The sequence below is a fragment of the Lactuca virosa genome, chromosome 6, assembly GCF_052849685.1.
Source record: "Lactuca virosa cultivar CGN04683 chromosome 6, Lactuca_virosa_CGN04683_v6, whole genome shotgun sequence".
Classification (NCBI taxonomy): domain Eukaryota; kingdom Viridiplantae; phylum Streptophyta; class Magnoliopsida; order Asterales; family Asteraceae; genus Lactuca; species Lactuca virosa.
Window position 1 is genome coordinate 240,423,664 of NC_136431.1, and position 22,683 is coordinate 240,446,346.

Sequence of the window (22,683 nt, forward strand, 5' to 3'; positions counted from 1 at the left end):
TGGAATTTACACTTGTTGTATTTTGGGTGAATCCCAACATATTGTCTCACTGGTGTTGGTGTGGCAGGTGTTGTGGCAGCATGAAAAGCAACAATCTGTTCTCTCTTCGAGGGCTCTTGAGTTGGCTGTCCCTTTTTCTTACTCCAAGACTTTCGCTTATGGTCGCCCCCTTTTTTTGGTTCAGTAACGGGGGTCATCACGCCTTGGCGGACTCCATGATCTACGAGTGTTTGTGCTAGACGTTTGGCACTGTCAAAGGTAAGTGGTTTTGCAGCTATAACGTTCCCTTGGATCGGGGGAGTTAGTCCCCAGATGTATCTCTCCACTTTCTTACTTTCCGGAATGACCATCCCGGGACACGTAATAGCTAGGTTACTTAATCTGGTTGTGTAAGCAGCAATGTCGGAGTCTTTCATCGTCAGAATGCAGAGCTCTTGTTCAAGCTTTTGTACTTCTCCCCTCGGGCAGTACTCTTCCATCATCATGGCTTTTAAGTTCTCCCAACCCATTGAGTTAGCCACTACAAGGGTCACTGACTTGACATGGCCATTCCACCATGTAAGGGCCCTGTCAAAGAAGGTGCAGGCAGCAAACTTCACTTTGCTCCCTTCTGGGCACGCACATATTTCAAAAATCGACTCCGTTTTCTCGAACCATTGCATTAGAGTAATGACTCCCCCGCTTCCAATAAATGATTTGGGTTTGCAGTTCATGAAGTCTTTGTACAAACACTCCCTTGGGTGTCCGTCTATTTCTCCGAGGTTCGAATTGTTAGCACTGCTACCCGCCCCACTGGTACCACTTGCGTGGATTTGAGTCGTGCCGGCTGTCACTGCGGCTGTTACAACAGCCTGAAAGACAGCATGATTGTATTGTGGTGGTGGCGGCAGTAGTGGATTTGTTGTTGTGTTGTCGTTACGTCTGATATATCTACGAGGCGGCATCTTTCTGTCATAGAGTTTAAAGATGAAAGTTTGGTAAGATGTTGGTAGTGGTTATAAATCGAATGTCATAAGAACAAGGTTATCATATTTTTGTGTATATCATGCTCCGAAAGTGTTTTTGTAAACAATTCATAACAGAAGTCTATGTGAAAATAAACTTATGAATTTTTAATTATGACCACCATCACTGAAATTCCGTGACTTGATTTGCAGATATTAGTTGTGACGAAAGACGTTATAAATCTAACACATAGTGTGAGTAGTGTAATCACTGACTCACTAGGTTATATTAGTTTCTTAGTTATTACTGTGACGCATATGGTGCTCAGCCACCTCACATGTCTTGCGAGCGCTTCTCTATGTCTGATTCCCTCTCAAAATCCTCCTCCCATACTCCTTCTGGTTCTTCCTCGACTCCTCTGTTGGCTGTTTTGCGATGTCTAGGTGTGTCGTTTGTGCGAGAACATGGCTGTCTAAAGAATCTATGAGATAAATAAAACATTTTTATTTTTATGGGGTGATCCTTACCGGGTCCTCCTATAATCACGAAGTGTATACAAGTTGTATATAACCAAGATCGAATAGACCTTCTAATAACTGATCCTACTCTAAGACCACAACCAAACAAGGAACATGAAATAGAGCGAAGATCACAAATTCTAAGTCTATAAAATCTCCATTATACACAACCCTGGGAGTATACACTTCGCAATTATAGGCCTACCAGTAAGGGTCTTTTTAATTTTCACATAAGTTAGCTATAGTGCCTAAAATACTCATATAGTATTTTAATTATATGTTTGATTCTAGAACTTCTTGGTATATGAAGTTGGTAAGTTTTTAGACTTGTTGGTATTGTATAGTATCATAAAATACTCCTATAGTATTTTAAACTTTATGTTTGGTTCTAGTGTTCCTTTGTATGTAGAGTCGCTAAGTTTTAGACTTGTTCCAACACCACCCTCACTCCCAAACACATGTTGGTCGTATCTCAAATAAATATAGTTGATCAGACTATATTTATCCCAGAATGATTACATAACTATCTAGGTTAGTGTCCAACATCTAAATACTTTTGCATTGTTCTTCTTATGATACTGTTTTAGTATGTATGCATGTATGTATACTTTTATAAAAATATTAATATATTTTAAAAGTATAACTCTTGGTAAGAGTATTTTTATCCCATTGTGTTTATAGTTGTATATCTTTTATGGGTTGATATACTTAGTTCACTATAAACAATGCTCTGATACCAATCTGTCACACCCCCACACCGGAACGACATAAACGTTCGGGAGCGGAGGACGTTATGTACAGTATCACAACAATTGTATCATAGTAATCAAAGCAACAACAACCATTGTATTAATAATATAGAGTTTACATTGTATTCGATTCATATATGATTGACTCCAAAAGTAAATAGCAAAACAAAGACTTGAAGCTACTATGCTTCGTCTTCTCGAAACCTGTGTGTGTACCTGTCTACTAGTTTCCTGAGAATACAAGTGATTTTGAAAATGTATCAACATTTAAGTTGGTGAGTTCATAAGCATTTTTTTTAGAAAATAAGTTCTTTGTGCCTTGAAAATGTTTGTGTGTTCCTTCAGAAAATCCTATTTTTTCTTAGTAAAATGGAATGTAGTCTTAGGCCTTAACACCAAAATAAATATGTTTCTTATACTTAAAGAATAAAATATGACACTTTGAATTTATATAAGTAATGTAACCCATATTGGTTACTACTATGGTTCCTTAGTGTATACTAGTTATATATAAACAAATATCGAATGGACAATTGATTGTGTGATTCTGCCCTAAGCCCACAACCAAACAAGGAACATGAAGTAAGGCGGAAATCACACATTCCACTGCCTGTCAGATATTATTTACATATAACCCTGATGTATAAACTAAGAAATCATAGTATCAACAATAATGGTCCTAACCGAAAAGTAAGTAATCGTATTTGTTTCCAGAAAGTTGAATTGTAAACTGTTTGCTTGTAAAATAATGATGTTTATCCTGGAAAATCCTATATTTTCCATAAAACCGAATTGTAGTCTTAAATGTTCCAAGACCGAAAAGTACAAGTATAATTGCCATACTTAATTTAATGATACACAGTTTTATTCATAAGTAAAACTAGCTGAAGACATGTTTGCAGTGTAAACTAGATGTGATGTTAATACCCTCCTACGATCACTTAGTACATACGAGTTATATAAAATCGAGATCGAACAGACAACCGAATGGGTGATTCTGCCCTAAGCCCACAACCAAACAAGGAACAGGAAATAAGGCGGAAATCAAACATCCACTGTCTACCGGACATTAATTTTATATAACCCTAATGTATATACTAAGTAATCACAGAGTTAATAATCCTTTAAGACTGTTTGAAAATATATCATTACGTAAATATTTAGTTAATGCTTATTGTGAGTGTTCATTACAACCATACTAATATGACTAATGGCCTGCACGATCTTCTTCAGGCGTCAGAAAGTTATGACATTTGTCACCCTAGGCCTGCCGACCGAACTATAGCCAACAGTTAAGGTGTGGGATTGTCAGCCTCGTATAGATCTATACACAAACTCACACTCTCCCTCCAGGAGACTCTGGTTATAATTCAGGATTTTAACGGGTACCATGTTTGGTACAACGAAGGAGTGGCTCACAATCCTGTATTAACTAGTTTACATAAAGTGTGTTGAAGTTTTTCTTTTTCTTGTTATCGTATATATTATCATTTTATAGTGTTAAGAATGTATAAAATAATTATATTTTTATATAATCATTCCTTTGACCCACAAGAGTAAAAAAATGTGAATGTTTCCCCAAACTATACCTATTATAATTTAAAAATGTATGTTTTGATGAAACGGTAAAACGTTTGTATTTTTAACAAGTTTGTACGTAAGAGTTTATAAGTTTGGTAATAACGATTTTATCATTTTTGCGTTATATATATATATATATATATATATATATATATATATATATATATATATATATATATGTATGTATAAAGTGCGTGAAAACATAATAAACGATTTATGTTTTTAAACATAAGATTTCTTGTGTTTTACTTGTATTCCCTCCCCCCCCCCCCTAAAACATAGAAACGTTTGGAAAAATGTGGGGGTATGAACTCACCTTGAGTGATTTTGTGTGGGTTGATGTGAAGTGGTAGAGTGAAGATTTCGAGCCTAAAACACTTGAAGAGTTTGATGAACTCTTCGAAGCTTATGATACCCTAAGGAGGTTAATACATAATATTATGTGTAAATAGGATGAAATCAACAAATAATGTGTAGAATTACTAGCGAAATTCGAAAATACTTACAAGGATCTAGGGATGATACTTGGAGAATGTTGAGCTTGAAAGATCCTAGGTTTGTTCTTGAGAAGGTTTTTAAATTAGTTGCTAAGTGAAGTGAGGGAGGGATTCTTGAGAGAGTATGAGTTAATTAGAAAACAAGAGGAAGGAATGGTGAGGTTTAATGTGGATGATCTCGTTCTAATAAGAGGAGTAAGGTTGATGTGAAGTTTACTTTGAGAACCGTTGGTTGCTTCCTGGATACATGTTGGATAATACGGAGAGAACTGTGAATTGCATGGGAAATAGAAATGGATATCACATCCTAAAGTCATCCTTATCTGTTGAAGCATTGTAGGATGGATCTCTTGAGTTTTCGGCCATAAAAGGAGGTGATTTCGGTATAGGCTTGACCAAAATCTCTTGATACACATTCCATTGTGATGATTTCGGTCCTATAGTGTCACAAACATGTGATTTCGGTTCCACTTTGATGGGGTTTCGGCCTTATGTGACCGCAAACTCAAGGGTATATGGTCTAAAGTCGAATTCACTAAAACAATGTAACTCCTTTGACTTTTGTTGACTCTTTTTACTCCTTAATGTCTTTTTAACTTGTATTAGTTTATTATTACTTAAATTAACTTAGGTTTAAATCCAAACTTAGTTACTAGTTTATAGACATACCCTTAAGGCTACAGATGATACAATGCAACAAGGATTATAATATGGTTTTTACTTATACTTGGTTAGGGTTTAGACCTTGATGGGTCTAAAATTTTCCAGTTGTGACATATGCTACCTTGCCCACCCGGGCTACCACCCCTAAAGGTCCGATATACCTGGGGCCCAACTTGCCCCGCTTTCTGAAGTGGATGACACCTTTCCAAGGTGAAACCTTCAGAAGGACCATATCCCCGACCTGGAACTCCAAGTCCGATCAACGTAGCTCTTCTGCCGACTCTGAGCTGTCTGGAGTCTACTCCGGACCTATTGGATCTTCTCTGTCGTCTTGAGTACCACCTCGGTACTCTTCATGACTCTCTGACCGACCTCACCCCAACATAATGGGGTCCTGCACATCCTCCCGTGAAGCAGCTCGAATGGAGGTCGATCGATGCTGGCGTGGTAACTATTATTGTAGGAAAACTCTGCCAAGGGAAGGTAGGTATCCCAGCTACCACCGAAGTCTAGAACGCACGCCCGCAACATATCCTCCAAAGTATGGATGGTCCGCTCGCTCTGACCATCCGTCTGCGGTTGGAAAGTTGTGCTGAAGTGCAGACGAGTACCCAACTCATCATAGAATTTCTTCAAGAATCTGGAAGTGAACCGCACGTCCCTGTCAGAAATCACAGAATTCGGCACCCCATGTCGAGTTACTATCTCCCAGATGTAGATCTCTACCAACTTCTCGGCCGAAATACTCTCCTGAGTCGGTATGAAGTGGGCGCTCTTGGTCAATTGATCCACGATGACCCATATCGCGTCAACCCCGCGCGTCATCCTAGGTAACTTCGTAATGAAATCCATGGTAATATCCTCCCATTTCCACACAGGGATATCCAACGGCTGCGTCTTGTCGTGAGGCCTCTGGTGTTTATCCTTGACCTTCCTGCAATTTAAGCACCTTTTGATGTACCAGGCTACATCCCGCTTCATGCAGGGCCACCAATAATCAGGACGAAGGTCTCTATACTTCTTCGTTGCCCCTGGGTGGATGGGAAATCTGGATTTGTGTGCCTCCTCCATCAGGACTTGGCGTACGCCGCCCGAGTACATGACCCACACTCTACGATGGAGTGTCAATAGCCCTCGACTATCATAGTCGAAGGAGGAAACTTGCCCCACGATACGCTTACTCTTCCGGTGTTCCTCCTTCGTAGCCTCCTACTGAGCCTCTCCGCTCCGAAAGTAGAGTCACTACCATCATCCTCAGGCAGATGTCTCTGATTGGGGCCTCGAATGTCTTGCGGCTAAGTGCATCGACCACAACACTGGCCTTCCCCGGATGGTAGAGGATCTCGCAATCGTAATCCTTCACCACGTCCAACCATCGTTGCTGTCTCATGTTCAGATTTGGCTGGTCCATCAAGTACCTCAAGCTCTTGTGATCCGTGTAAATGGTACAACGGACCCCATAGAGGAAGTGTCACCAAATCTTGAGGGCAAAAACAATTGCCCCCAACTCCAGGTCGTGTGTCGGGTAATTCGCCTCGTGAGGCTTCAACTGCCTCGAGGCGTAAGCGATGACGTGCCCTATCTACATCAATATTGCACCCGAACCCAAGATAGACACGTCACAGTACACTACAAAGTCCTCCACACCCTCTGACAAGGCTAAGATCGGCGCCTCGCACAACCTCTGCCTCAAAGTCTCGAAGGTCGTCTGCTGCTTAGGCCCCCAGCGGAAAGTCACTGACTTCTTGGTCAGCCGGGTCTGGGGCACCGCTATCTTGGAGAAGTCCTAAATGAACCTCCAATGATAGCCTGCTAAACCGAGGAAGCTCTGAATCTCGGATGGAGACCTCGAAACCTCTCATCTCACCACGGCCTCCACCTTGGCCGGATCGACTAGTATACCGTTCTGGTTGACGAGGTGCCCCCCCAGAAACTGCACCTCGCGCAACCAAAAATCGCACATGGAGAACTTTGCGAAAAGTATCTCCCTCCTCAATGTCTCCAGCACCTCCCTCAAGTGCTCCTCGTGTTGCTCCTGCGTCTTGGAATAAACCAAGATATCATCAATAAAGACTATCACAGACCGATCCATAATTGGTCTGCATATACGGTTTCCAAGAACGCGGCAGGAGCATTGGTGAGCCCAAATGGCATCACCACGAACACATAGTGCCCATAGCGAGTCCGGAAGGCAGTCTTCTGTACATCCTCATCTTTGACTCTCATTTGGTGATAGCCCAAACGCAAATCGATTTTGGAAAACCAAGATGCCCCCTGAAGCTGTTCGAAGAGATCATCAATCCTCGGGAGTGGGTAACGGTTCTTCATCATTACCTTATTCAGCTCCTAGTAGTCTATACACATCCGGTGAGACCCGTCATTCTTCTTCACAAACAGAATCAGGGCTCCCCAAGGTGAACTGCTCGGCCTGATAATCCCTTGTCTAATAGCTCCTACGACTGTGTAGACAACTCCTGCATCTGGGGAGGACCCAACCGATACGGTGCCTTGGCTATCGGAGCCGCACCTACAACTAGGTCAATCCTGAACTCCACCTGTATCTTCTGAGGTATCCCAGGCAAATCCTCCGGAAACACATACGGGTACTCCCACACAATTGGCACATCGCTCACTGTCGCCTTACCCTCCTCCCGGGTATCCATAACGTTGGCGAAAAAACCTACGCATCCCTGCTGTAGGTAGCATCTGGCTCTCGCGGCTGAACACATGATCGGTCCGCCCTGCGGTCTGTCATCATGAATCACCAACTCTCCCCCACTTGGGGTCCTGACTCGAACCAACTGCTGTTCACGGTCGATCACCGCCCCATTAGGGCTCAACCAATCCATGCCTATGATGACCTTGTTCCCACGCAAAGGAATGGGAACCAAATCCACGAGGTACTGCTCGTCATACATTCTTAGGACACAATCTATATAAACCTCTGATGCCTGGACAGATCGGTCGTCCGCAATCTCGACCTCTAAAGGACAATCCAACATGCTCGTAGACTCGGCAAACCTCTTGTTGAGTGCAGCATAAACGAAAGATCTGGTAGCTCCCGAGGCAAATAACACCAACACTAGGATACCGTTCACATGGAACGATCCTAAAAGAGAACACATGAAACATAAATATCAAAATTGAAATATAATAAAAGATAGGGAGCAGAAACATATCAGTCACTACATCTGGTGCTACACGTGCCTCCTCGGCTGTCAGCTGGAAGGCTCGACTCCTCACCATAGGAGCATCGGGCTTGCCCTGTCGGCCATCTGTGATCCGCAGGGTCGCTGGAGCTGGCGCCACCACTGGCGCTCGTGATAACAATCTCGGGCAGTTGGCCTTTTTATGGCCTCGCTGGTTGTAGTGAAAACACAACATGTCTGACGTCTGAATAGTAGGGGTTGGGGCAGTTCAATCCCTGCTAAAGTGCCCCAATTTGCCGCTTAGCAGCCCAATCCCCCTAACCTGCAAGCTCCCTCATGCGTCTTGCCGCATTTCCCACAGCGGCTCCGGCCCTACTGGCCCTTCGACCTAGATTCAAATCCCTTGGGTTTCTTCACCAAAACCCCAGTCATCTACCCAGTCTTCGCCTTCCTTTTCCTGTGTGCTCTATATCGATCTCCCTCTCTCATGCCCTGGCTATCATATCATCCAAGGTCGGGCACGCCGAGTAGCTGACGTATTTCTGAATGTCATCTGTCAACATATCATGGTATCGAGTTTTCTTCCTCTCCTTACTGAGGCACCAACAACGCCCTCTCCCTGAACTTGGCGGTAATCTCCGCCACCGTCTCAGTAGTTTGTCTCATATCCAAGAACTCTCTGCCCAGCTGCTGAACCTCCACAGCCAGCACAAACTCCGCTCGAAACCTGGAAACGAAATCCGACCAGGTCATAGCCTCAATGGTTGGGGCTCCAAAAGTATCGCTAATTGCCTCCCACCAGTCTTTGGCTCGCTCCCTCAAACAACCAGCAACGAACCTGACCTTCGACCCCTCAGGGCAGAAGCTCGTCACCTATACAGACTCATTGTCTGGGATCCATAGCGTAGCCACAATGGGGTGTTTCACCCCATAGAAGTCGGGTGCTCCGCATCCCCTGAAATCCTTGAAGGAAAGCGTATGAGTCCCCGACTGGCCCGGTGCCATGTCGCTCTTAAATTCCCTAAGGCGATCCTCCATCAGCTCAATGATCTCCTCCTTGATCGACCCGGAAATCACCGAGGTCGACTAAAGGATGCCTCTCGTAATCTATTATGCAATGAACTCGCGCAATCCATCATCAATCAGCTTGGAATTCATACCCGAACCAGACCCAGATCCTGAGCCCCCTACTCCATGACATGTCATCACCATTCTGAAACAAACCACATAATCATCAGAGTCATACATAATATTGAGATACCTTACACACACTACAAATTCCCTGGTTTAATCTCAGTTCTCTTTGACTAGAGTATGGATCCTCTGCTTTCAGTAGTACGGGCCCATACTACCTTCCACATCTATCCGTACATTCCTCAAGGATTGCCTTGACTTCACCAAGTCCCTTTCACTTTTACTGCTCTCCACACTAATCTCATCCTAGGTTTGCCCTAGGGTAATCTCCGACCCACTCTCCGCCATCAGCTGCATAAGAAGTCCCTGTGATCTCTCCCTAACTAGCTCGTGAATGCCATTACATATTACTGAGACCAGATAATTCTTCAAATGAGAGGTCTCTCCCCACAATGGTTGGAATCAAACAAGAGTTGCACAATAGGGCCAAACTTAACCTTCTGAAATTATTTAGTCTTCGAATACCATTATTTAGTCCTCGCAATATGTTACTAGTTAGTTAGGGATAACTAGAACTCCTAATAGCACAAAGCAAGAAGCATTTGAGCATTGAGTAACCAAAACAAGCATATCCTCATCAGACCATCGTATCACTGACTAATCAGTACTGGCATGTAGTTCAAGAGACACATACAACAGGCATATAATGCATCCTTTCTAGATCCTTAGCCCTAATCTAGCATGCAATTCTCATACACATACAATAGGCATACAAGGCATCCTTCTTAGATCCTTAGCCCTATTTTAGCATGCAATTCTCATAATCATAACATATAACATAAGGAACATGTATGGTAACTTGGGGAAAACTTACTTGAGCTCGGTCGATTGCACGCATCACACTCCTTGTTCTTTCTCAAAAACCCTTAATTGGAAATTTTAGAAAATTTATTTTTCTTGTAAAAACCTTTCAAACCCTCGATATGAGTTCAGACACACCCGAGAGTGCGCCCGAATCCCTCAAACCAAGGCTCTGATACCAACTTGTAACATCCTCAAATTTAAGACCAAAAATTTCATTTTTAATTGTGTAATTATAAAAAAATAGTAGTCCAAAAACATCAATAGTGTCATCCCATATCATAATATAAAAACCAATATCTCAATAATCAAAACATGTCATAAGGAAACAATCATCAGAGAACAACTTCTAAAGATCGTGTGTGCGGAAAATCATAGTGTGATGCGCTGCGATCATGCCGACTCCTTTCATTTCGAAGAAGAGGTTCCTGAAACCTAAACTGAAAACCGTAAGCATGAAGCTTAGTGAGTTCCCACATCATACCACATACCATACAGTACACATAATGCCTAACATATCCGGGTGTTGGCCTACCCCTTCGGTCTATTTCAACTGGTAACCGCCTAACATATTTGGGTTCTGGCCTACCCCTTCGGTCTCTTTCAACCGGTTACAGGACTATTTCACCCCTACTACTACCACAGAACATCCTAACACATAGACATAAATCACATACTGCCTAGCATATATGGGTGCTGGCCTACCCCTTCGATCCTTTCGACCGGTTACGGGGACTATTTCACCCCTCCTACCACTATCACATAATATCATAGCGTACTAGCACATAAAGCATAACAAATAGTGACATAGCAGACAATTATCACAAAAACAATCACCTCTACTATAATCAACTACTAGTGGGCCCGCATTGGTGCCTTCGACCCACTTCTACAGGAAGGTAACTCACCTCAACTGTGTGCCGAAATCGTACTCCTCGGATGGTTTGGGACTTCTCTCCCTAAAACATAGCAAGTCCCTTAGTTAGTTATTGGGCCCAAGTACGACTCCCTTATGGCCCAAATTCTAATTCATGTCTGAAGGCAAGGCTCCCCAGTCCTTGCCCTAATGGGCCCTTTTCCCCCAAGGCCCAATAAAGACCAAGTCCATTACTTTAAACTTTAAGGCCCAATAAGGCCCAAGAGGCCCAACACCATAAATCCCAGTCCTAGTCCCAGAGGCCTTTCTCCACAGTGGGCCATAAGGCCCAACAAATCCAAGCCCAATCACCCAAGGCCCAAAAAGCTCGTTAACCATTCTGTATGCGTACGTGCAGCGTACCTGGCACGTACGCCCAACGTACGCTGGCCTTGACCGCTTCGAGGAGGTTGACCCAGTACGCGCAGCGTACCAGGGCAGCGTACTGATCAGTTTCCTTAGAACCTCCTTTGTGACTTAATCCATTAAGTCTTAACATCCAAAACACAGATCCAGGTCTTTTAAGACATCTTAAACCATAAAGTTATAAACTTTATGTCTTTGCATGCATGGCCCATTGTGGATCTACAAGCCCTTTCCAAGCTCTTGCTCCTTCTTCAAACTCCTTCTTCTTCAAAACCACCAAAATTACACCAAAATCTCAGAGTAAGCTCCAAAATACAAAAAAGAGGGTTAGGGTTCGAGTTGGGCACTAAGAGGACAAGGGAGGCTGAGAGGATAAGGGTTTTGAAGATTATAAGTTGTTTAAATAGTGGCCAAACCCTAAAATTTAGGGTTTGCATCTGGTCGCTCTACGCCCAGCGTACGCATGGTTATGCCCAATGTACACATGGGGGCTCCCTGATCCGCGTCTCGTGCATGTATGCCGTGCGTACATCCTGTTCGCCTAGCGTACGTCCCGCCCAAACATCCTAACATGTTAAATAATTAACTTAGATTTATAGCAAAATAATACCTGTTAAATCCCGAGCGTTACAACGAATCCAAGAACATTAACATATTAAGATGGACAACTGGCCTCAGTTTGAGTGCTTCTTCGTCACTGTTAGTTGGTGGTAAGATTATTTTCCAAATTAGTTTGCAGTTTAATTTTGATAAGTATTGTGTTAAGTTTTCTATATATTTTGTAGATTCAGATGTTCAAGAATTGCTTGTAGCTATCGACCATAATTGACAGTCCTCACCTCAAAGGGAAATACACGAGAACTATATTCCTAATGGTTGCCATGGATGACAACAACAAAATCTCACCCGTTTTTATAGAGTAGGAAAAATAAAGAGTTGAGGATCATGAGTAATGTTTTTTTCGAGGCTGAAGAAATTGCATTGGGACGTCTACATGGTTTCAATATCGCTTCACTCAAATCCATCTTGAACTCTGATTCAATAGTTAGGTAACTTATTTTCATGGAATTTCATGAGAATCCATTTGCATTTTAACTTGTTGGATCAAAAGAATAGACTAGACAAATAAAACGTACAAGTAAATCAAACAAAGAGGCCTAATTAAAATTTTCAATTTTATACATTTTTTATTGTTTAAAAAAATAACAAAACATATAAGAATTAATATTTTTTATAGTTTATAATTAGGGATTAATATTGATATATTTTTCATGCAAAACAAAATTTTGTTACAAAATTCACATTTTAGAGTTCATAGTTTAATGATCATTAGATAATAGACAAGTGTTAAAAATATTATGAAAAGTTAACGAACTATATAATATCTAAGAAAAATACCATTGGACTTTAAAAACATGAAAATGTAAAAAACCATAACTTTTGTTTTAAAAATATCATTATCAACGGAATGACTATCATAGGTCACAATGGTATTTCAAAAACAAAAGTTAAAATTTGTTGACTTTTCACTAATATTTTTGTTAGTTTAATGATAATTTTAAAAAACATTAATAGTTTGTTACCCAATGACATTAACCCCAACAATTTAATTCAGATAAAATTTAAAATATCATTAGTTAGAGTTTGTTTATTGACAATATTATTGTCCATGTAAATGTGTATCGGACCTTGCATGCAAGCATATCTTTGCTTTGGTTGACTTGTACATGTCGCATAATACAAAATATAAAAGTTTATGTATATCTAGTTATATTTTATATAAAATTTATTGTATATCTAGTTATATTTTAGATCAAGTAATATTTTATTATATATAAAGCTAAATAGATATTTTAAAATACGATTTTTGTAAATATTAAAAAATACATACGTCTTTACTTAAGTTGTTTATTATAAAATAGAATTTCTTAATAATAAATAACTAGAAATACAAATATAGAAAATGTATTTTTATTATTCAATTTAGAGAGAGAGAACCAAGCATGAGGCCAGTTTTTGCCGAAGTAACTCAGTGTTGAACTCCTATCAAGACCAACTCAGTGTTTGAACTCCCGTCAAGATCACTCCACCAACCTAATAACCTCTATATATATATATATATATATATATATATATATATATATATATATATATATATATATATATATATATATATATATATATATATATATATATATATATATATATAGGTTATATGAGAAGAAAGAATATTTAGAGAGAATATGAAAGTTATATCTCTTATAACTTTTTGGTGTATCTCATTCTTTACAGTGGAGGGGTATTTATAGTACAAATTTTACTAACATATAATTGTAACTAGTTCGAAATGTTGACAAATTTACCATGCACCAATTATTATGTCATCCACCAATTATTTACAACACCACCAATTATTTACAACACGCCCCCTTGGATGACATTTTTTTAGCATTCAACTTTGATGTACTGCCTCATTAAAAACCTTGCTAAAGAAACCCAGTGGGAAAAAACTTTAGCGAAGGGAAAAAGAGTGCAGTGTATAGTTGACTCCCCCTTATTTAGACATCCGTCACATTATATTCTATGCACATGTCACATTCCGATGCCATGGACATGTTTCCTGAAGATTGCAGTAGGAAGTGCTTTCGTAAAAAGGCATGCTGCATTGTTAATGGATTGAACATATTTGATTTCAACTTGATGGTTCTTTATAAGCTCTTGAGTGTACTCAAAAAACTTTGGAGATATATGTTTTGTCATGTCGCTCTTGATATATCCCTCTTTCATTTGAGTGACACATGTTGAGTTATCTTCATATATTAAAGTTGGACAAATATCATTTTCAAGTCCACATGAAGTTAAAACTAGTTGTGTCATCGATCTTAACCATGTATATTCTCTACTAGCTTCATTTAGTGCAATTACTCCCACATTATTTGAGGATGTGGCAACAAGTGTTTGCTTTTGAGAACGCCAGGAAATTGCAGTACCTCCATTCATGAATACGTATCCAGTTTGAGATCTAGCTTTATGAGGATCAGACAAATAACCTGCATCTACATAACCAATCAAGATTTGTTTTGAATTGTTAAGGTAAAATAACCTTAAATCACTAGTTCCTCGAAGGTATCGAAAAATATGTTTGATTCCATTCCAACGATTTTTGTTGGGGCTTAACTAAATCTTGCTAGCAAGTTTACAGCGAAAGAAATGTCAGGTCTAGTACAATTGGTAAGATACATAAGAGCTCCAATTGCATTTAGATATAATACTTCTAAACCAAAGACTTCTTCATTTTCTTCGCATGGACGAAATGGATCCTTGTCAATATTTAATGATCTAACAACCATTGGAGTGCTTAAAGGATTTGCATTGTCCATATTGAAACGTTTCAAGACTCTTTCTGTGTAATTTGATTGATGCACAAGTATTCCATTAGGCATATGCTTAATCTGTAAACCAAGACAATATTTGGTTTTTCCAAGATCTTTCATTTCAAATTATTTCTGTAAAAGTTCAATCACTTCAAGGATTTCTTTATTCGTTCCAATGATGTCCAGATCATCAACATAGACTGCTATGATCACATATCCATATGTTTTTTCTTAATAAATACACATGGACAAATAGTGTTGTTTTTATAACCTTTAATTGTCAAATAATCGCTTAAACGATTGTACCAGATGTGCCCAGATTGCCTTAAACCATACAAAGATCTTTGTAATTTTATAGAATACATTTCTTTGGGTTTTGCACTTACGCTTCAGGCATTTTAAATCCTTTAGGGATTTTCATATATATATCACTATCAAGTGATCTATACAAGTAAGCTGTAACAACATCCATAGGACACATCTCTAAATTTTTAGATACTGCCAAGCTGATTAAATATCTGAAAGTGGTTGCATCCATTACCGGTGAATAAGTTTCTTCATAATCAATTCCAGGTCTTTGAGATAAACCTTGAGCAACAAGCCTGGCCTTGTATCTTACAATTTCGTTTTTCTCATTTCTTTTTCGTACGAAGATCCATCTATATCCTAATGGTTTCACAACTTTAGGTGTGAGGATAATGTTCCCAAAAACCTTTATCTTGTTAAGAGAATTTAATTCAACTTGCATAGCTTCCTTCCATTTAGCCCAATCATTTCTTCTTTGACATTCAATGACAGATTGTGGTTCAGGATCATCATTCATAATATCACATGCAACTGAATAAGAAAATATTGCACCTATATTGTCATTTCAATTTGGTCACATATTCTATTTGTCTAACCATAATTTTGTGCATCATCCTCTTTTCCTGGGGGAATTTGAATAATTCGTGTTTCTCCAGGAACACTTTCCTCATGATCTAGTACATTTTCTGTTCCTCTTCTTTTTCGTGGGTTCTTATCCTTAGAACCAAATGGCCTTCCACACTTCAGGCGTGTTTTAGACTCTTGAGTGACTTTATCATCAGATTGTCCATGTGGAATGTCAATTCAAGCTGGAACATTGACAGATAGTATATATGATTTAGTCACCCTTTTGTGTCAGTAAATGCATCAGGTAATTGATTTTCCATTTCTTGGAAATGCATTATCTTTTGAACTTCCATGTCACACTGCTTTGTGCGAGGGTCAAGATATGATAAAAAAGGCTCATGCCATGACACATCCTTTTCCAAAATCTTCTTTTCTCCACCTAATGATGGGAAATTCGCCTCATCAAATTGACAATCTGCTAGATGTGTTGTGAAAACATCACTTGTTAACGGTTCAAGATATCTTATAATAGAGACTGACTCATAACCAACATATATTCCCAACCTTCTTTGAGGACCCATTTTTTTCCGTTGAGGTGGTGCAATAGGGACATATACTGTACACCCAAAAATTCTCAAATGGGATATATTTGGCTCTTGACCGAAAGCAAGTTGTAGTGGAGAATATACATGATATGAACTTGGTCTCATGCGTATCAATGATCCAGCATGTAAGATTGCATGACCCCAAACAGAAAAAGGAAGCTTGGTCCTCATTATCAATGGTCTAGCTATTATGGAGACGTTTAATCAGTGATTCAACTAAACCATTTTGTGTGTGTACATGAGCAACTGGATGCTCAACAACAATTCCTACAGACATACAATAGTCATTAAATGCTTGTGAAGTAAATTCACCAGCATTATCAAGTCTCACTCTTTTGATAGTATAATCAGAGAAATGTGCCCTTAATTTAATAATTTGGGCAAGAAACTTTGCAAATGCCATATTACGAGTTGATAATAGGCAAACATGAGACCATTTGCTGGATGCATCTATTAAGACCATAAAGTATCTAAATGGTCCAGATGGAGGGTGAATCGGTCCACATATATCACCTTGATTTCTTTCTAGAAATCTAGGTGATTCCCTTTCAACGTTCATTGGAGAGTATTTTATAATTAACTTTCCAAGGGAACAAGATGTACATGGTTTTATGCTATTGGATTGAGGGAACTTTTGGTCCTTCAATGGATGCCCATGTGTATTCTCAATTATCCTTCGCATCATTCTTAATCCTGGGTGGCCCAACCTATCATGCCATAAACTGAATGTCCTAGGATCACAATGTTTTCCTTCGATTACCACATTTGATTCAATCATATGTATATATGTATAATGCAGACCAGAATCAAGTGTTGGTAGTTTTTCAAGCACATGGTTTTTTTCTATAATATACATATATTTCTTATTTTCAATGGTCACAGTTTTTGTGTCATATCCTTTGAAATATGTCATTGAAACTTAATAAGTTTCTATTAGACTTTGGAGAAAATAAGGCATTTTCTATACAAAAGCTTGTACCATTTGGTAATATAAAATGGGCTTTCCCAGTTCCCTCTATCAAGTCTGCAGGACCTGATATTGTATGTATGACTATTTTTGTTGGTACTAATTGTTGGGACTAAAACCCTAAGTGTGATTTGATAAACAAGATGTAGAAAATAAGAACAAACACAAATATGAAGATATGTCGAATGATCACTCGATTTATTCAAAACATGAGGAATAAATTACACTTTTAGAATAGACTAAAGAATCTACCTCTACATAAGAAACCTCACAACGTGGCGGCTACATTTTGCCTCACTCTTAACCCTAATAATGAATAATACATGACTATTTATAGGGAAAAGACAAGTCTTGGGCTTTTAACCTACACTTCATCAAGGGGTCCCATTGCCATAATCCATGGAGTACTTTGAAACCCTACAATCTCCCCCTCAAAGTATGGAATGGATGACAATGCTTCAACTTCCAAAACAAGCATCTATCAAATAAGAAATGATCTTGCGACGAGGAATATTTGAAGCAATCCACGAATCTTGATTCTTCAATAGTCTTCAAAAACGGGTTCTAGGATATATAAACCAAGCACTGAAGTAATGTCTTTAAACTTCATTTTCTAATGTAATCCCAAAGATCTTCAATCAAGCCAAACCCGCCATAAAAACCCATTTCAGAATTAAGAAGCCAAATCACTTCTTGTCTTTGAAGAACTCCCTCTCCAAGTCACAATGATCTTCAAATAAGCTAATGATATAAGCCACCAAAAATTATCATGTAACAACCCACATTTTAAGATTCGTAACGCCACTTGATCGAGAAAATACTAGAAGTCGGGGATATAACAAGTCCTTGGAAGAGCTCGATGAAGAACTGCTACTGTAAAGGATACTTCTCTAAAAAAGCTTTAGAAGAGCTCGATGAAGAACTGCTACTGTAAAAGCTACCTTCATAATTCTACCACAAGCTTTATCAAAAATCTTCAAATTTGAAAAGTCACAAATCCAATTTCGAATGGCCATACCAAATTCTCCCCCAATTTATAACAAAAAACGTGATTATAAAGCCTTCAAATGGTCATGAGAATGATCTTGAATGGATAAAAAATTACTATGCTCCCCCGCGACAAAATGATATAAACGATGAAGTATAAAATCCGAAATAGTCGAAAAAATTTGACGTTATCATGATTTACGACTTTCCGAACCGCCAAGACTTGATGGAATCCTTAATTTTCTGTTTAGGAAAGAATATGTGCGTTAAAAAATCAAAAACTGTTCACCAGCCCTTAAATTTGTAAACTTTTTGACAATAGAAACTGTCACTTTGCTGAAAGACAGGGACTGAAAAAATAATTATGCATCATTTTCTCTTTAATTTGTACCAATTTGTGAAATGGAACCAAAATTGCTATGTTGCTTAAATTATAGGGTCCAAATGTGTAACTATGAATTGTCTTCCCCATTTGATCTGGTTATAAACGAGACATAGTAACAGCGATACGAACTTGAGAATCCAAAACCTTCGCAATGAGAGAAAAAAAAATTATCAAAATAATTCCAATCACTTTTGTTCCGATCGCCTTCATATTTCATTCAATCCGGGGAACCCTCTCGTTCTGATTCAAGCCATCCAACATCACATTTCGATTCCGAGCCGACAAGAACTCCGATTCCGAGTCGGTTCGTTCCAAGTCAAACAATTGCAGTGCGAATCAAAGCCAATCCCCGAATCCAAGCATACTCCGAAAAATCGGTTCCGAACGTTTGTGGAAAAACGAGAATGAGCCATCAAGCTTCGGTCGTTCGCAGGTGAGACAGTTCGCATCAATTTTGGCTTTTAGAGTTTGACCATCCAATGGCGAACATCCTTAGATCAATCCAGTTAAATTCCAAACCCGATTTCATTCGTTCCGATTATCACACTTCCGATTGCGAACAGGTTTCAAAGCAATTCCAAATGTATTTTCCATTTTGCGATTGGTGAACTGTCAATGATTACAAATAGATTCAAACTTTTCGATTTGTCTGTAATTCCAAAACTGATATCAAGAACAGATGTTGGTTTTAATTCCGAGTGGTAATTCCTAAACACTGAATACTTCCAGATCGATTACAACATCCCGATTTCAAATGGTTTTGAATTTTGACTTTTTGAGTTTGACCATCCAAATCAAGATACAAGTTGTTCATCATATGACTTCAAAGATTGTATTCAACCAACACCAACTCAATACTCCACAAATTGATTTCATTCAGAGATCATTAGCAATTTTAAATATCAACAAGAAACGAATGAAATCAAATCAACAGTAAGAACAAGAAGATCGATGAAACATATGAACTTGGATTAAAACCTAAAAAACAAAACAAAAACGATTGATTTATAAACGTCGACAAGCAATAACCTCAGACAAATCATCGATTGTTGGTTTTTACAAACAAGAACAATCGAACTGGATGAATGAAACACAGAAGAAGTGACGCTAATGAGTTTTAAAGAAAAGAAAGCTTGTCGATAGTAGATCTCAAAGAGTAATGAGCCAATTCCTTGGAATGAAATAAAATCAATTGATTTTTGGACCAAATTAACAAACAAATCTAATCAGAAAATATGAACAGAAAAACGAATCGGATTGAAATAATACCAGATGAACAATAACAGAAAACATAAGTCTCTATGAACAGTTGCTTGAACAGAATGTTTGATTCCAAACCGCCAAAACACCAATAATCTTCAATAACTTGTGCATAAAATCATCAAATCAAGAACCGATACTTCAAAAATCAATATATCTTCAAAGACCTGCTCTGATACCACTTGTTGGGACTAAAACCCTAATTGTGATTTGATAAACAAGATGCGGAAAATAAGAACAAACACAAATATGAAGATATGTCGAATGATCACTCGATTTATTCAAAACATGAGGAATAAATTACACTTTCAGAATAGACTAAAGAATCTAACTCTACATAAGAAACCTCACAACGTGGCGGCTACATTTTGCCTCACTCTTAACCCTAATAATGAATAATACATGACTATTTATAGGGAAAAGACAAGTCTTGGACTTTTAACCTACACTTCATCAAGGGGGCCCATTTCCATAATCCATGGAGTACTTTGAAACCCTACACTAATTTTGAAAAATATTTCTTTTATTTCAGAATAGTATGTGTACTACCATTATCTGCTATACAAAGATCTCCAATCTTTTCTTGGTGTTGTGCTCCAGTTGGACTCATATTAAAGTTCACATATGAAAGGAATAATAAGTGAATAAACATAATCATAATTATTATTAAAAAGAAAGTTCATTTATTGTAGTAAAGAGATTACATGAAAAACAAACAAAGGAAAAACAGTTTTACTAGAACAATAATAGATTTTTTTTGTTTTTGTCTTCCATGTCATTGCAGAAATTAGCAACATTTAGCAGAGTGAATTCAACATTATCAATGAGGTTTGCTTCTTTTCCTTTCCCTTTAATGGACTCTTGATAAAGTTGACAAAGATGTGCAGGTGTGCGACAGGTCCATGACCAATGGCCTGTGCTACCACATCTATAACATGAACCATCAGATTTTTGTGATGTCCCAGTGTCATGCCTTGCCACTTTGGCGTTATCTTGTGTGTGGAAATTTTTTCTTTGTAAAGATTGGTAATTATTCCTTTTCTGGCCACGACCACGATTATTACCTTGTCCACGACCAGAATTATGGTTCTGATTATGGCTTTGGTTTCGATTAAAATAGCCACGACCTCATCCTCGACCACGACCACGCCCTCATCCACGTGTATTATTTCGATGACCATCAATATTTGTAGCATTTGCTTCAGGAAGTGCTACTGATCCCGTTGGACGAGATTCATGGTTTTTCATCAAGAGTTCATTGTTTTGCTCTACAACGAGCAGACATGCATTCAGTTCAGAATATCTTGTGAACTTTTGCATCCGATATTGTTGCATAAAGGTAATGTTTGTTGCATGAAATGTGGAGTAAGTTTTCTCCAACATATCTTCATCAGTAACTTCTTATCCACAATACTTGAGTTGTGAACATATTCTGAACAAAGCTGAGTTGTATTCATTTACTTTTTTGAAGTCTTGAAACCTCAGTGTTCTCCATTTATCTCTAGCATTTGGAAGTATAACTTCCTTTTGATGATCAAATCTTTCTTTCAAAAGATTCCAGAGAATACTTGGATCAGTAACATCAAGATATTCAAATCTCAACATTTCATCAATATGCTTACGAAGGAAAACTTGTCCTTTTGCTTTGTCTTGTGCCAAACAATTATTAAATTCATATATAGCATTTGAGATTCCCATGGACTCAAGATGCATTTTTACATCTATCATCCATGACACATAGTTTTTCTCACTAACTTCAGGTGCTGCAAACTCGAGCTTTGCAATGTTGGACATAATGTAACTATAAATTATAAACAAAATAAAAATTAAAATTAAAATCCATTTATTTCAATAAATATTACACAAAAAAGAAGCGGTAAAGCTAACATTACATACAAGCCTAAAAGTAGATGAAATTCCATATTATCTTCGATGTTAAGGATTGGGATGAAAAGTAACATGCCTATTATAGTCATGAATATCACAAAAGGATGAATCATCTTGAAGCTTGATTTCTTGAAATTGATTTATTTGATAGAAGAAAGAAATATTTGTTGTGGGTAAAATAAGCAGGGTAAAGATGTTTATTTATTGTAAAAAAATATAGCCGTTGTTTTTGTTGTTTATAACCGTTGCATATATATTTCCGTTGTGTATATATGTATATGTATTTTATAAATAATTTAATAAGATTTATAACTAATACATAACTTTACTTTGTATAATTTTACTAATTAGAAACATTAATAAATATTAGTAAATGTTTAAATAAAATTATGAAGAGTATCTAAAACATAAATAAACATTGACATGTATAAATAAATATATTTTAAATGTTAGTATGCATAAATAAAAGTTAGTTGCCTAATATAAATGTTAGTATGCATAAATAAAATTTAGTTGCATAGTGTAAATGTTAGTATCCATAAAAATTAGAATACATAAAGAAATGTTAGTATAAGAAATAAAAATTGTTAGTAGTCCATAATGTATAAGTTTTATTAATTCATTAGTATCATTATTATTTAAATATGAGGGAGGTTTTATAATTAATACTGTTTTTACTAATTAAGTAATACATACCTTGATTAAGATAGATGTGATTTCCACTTGTTTAATAACCTTGATTAGAGCTTTCGTGCTGATAACGTGTTATGAATTAAGCGTAATTAATGTAACTTTAAACCAAACCAAACTAGTAAAATTTGATAAGAACTTTAATTGAGAAGAAAGAATATTTAGAGAGAATATGAAAGTTATATCTCTTATAACTTTTTGGTGTATCTCATTCTTTACAATGAAGGGGTATTTATACTACAAATTTTACTAACATATAATTGTAACTAGTTAGAA